The sequence below is a fragment of the Glycine max genome, chromosome 6 (genome assembly GCF_000004515.6).
Source record: "Glycine max cultivar Williams 82 chromosome 6, Glycine_max_v4.0, whole genome shotgun sequence".
In the NCBI taxonomy this organism is placed as follows: domain Eukaryota; kingdom Viridiplantae; phylum Streptophyta; class Magnoliopsida; order Fabales; family Fabaceae; genus Glycine; species Glycine max.
Genome location: NC_038242.2, coordinates 50,875,108 through 50,875,672, shown reverse-complemented (window position 1 = coordinate 50,875,672; position 565 = coordinate 50,875,108). Strand labels below are relative to the sequence as shown.

Sequence of the window (565 nt, the reverse complement as noted above, 5' to 3'; positions counted from 1 at the left end):
TTTGCTTATTGTTTGTCTCTGTGTTCCTTGCTTGTGATTTGTCATATAGGGAATGGAAAGGAGGATTGATGTCATACCTTGAAGAATTTGAGTCAAGAAGCAAGGGGTCAACCACCTTAAGAGCTATTGGACTAAGAAGCACTCCAAATTGAGTGAAACATCAAAGATAGAATAGCCACCACACTTGAGGACTTTTTTTTTGTAATTTTGTAATTGACAATTTGCTTGCTTTCAAATTTTGTAACAAAAAGGCCTTTCATTGGAAGTAAGTTGGGAGCCTCCAATAGGTCACCCTACTTCCATTTGTGTGTAATAATTTTAGGCAATTTTCCCTTAGGATAGTGAGTGTTTTGTTGGGAACCTTAAATAAGATCATCCAAACACTCTTAGGATCCGCCTAGTTTGCATTTCTTGCACTTTTATTTCTTGCTTACTTTCATAGCTTATTTGCTTTACTCTCCATTGTCAAACCGCCTAGGTAGCTTGTCTTTGCTTATTGTTTGTCTCTTTCTTTTCTTGCTTGTGATTTGTCATATAGGGAATTGGAAAGGAGGATTGATGTCAT

The 565-nt window shown here is 36.8% G+C and overlaps 1 long non-coding RNA gene across 1 annotated transcript in view; it reads right to left on the bottom strand.

Annotated features, from left to right (window-relative positions):
- The window catches only part of LOC121175095 (uncharacterized), a 1,952-nt gene extending 1,810 nt beyond the window's left edge, over positions 1–142 (bottom strand). The window contains exon 1 of the long non-coding RNA XR_005892133.1: positions 78–142. This is a non-coding gene — a long non-coding RNA (uncharacterized lncRNA). The remainder of the gene's footprint in view (positions 1–77) is intronic.
- Positions 143–565: the final 423 nt, after the last annotated feature.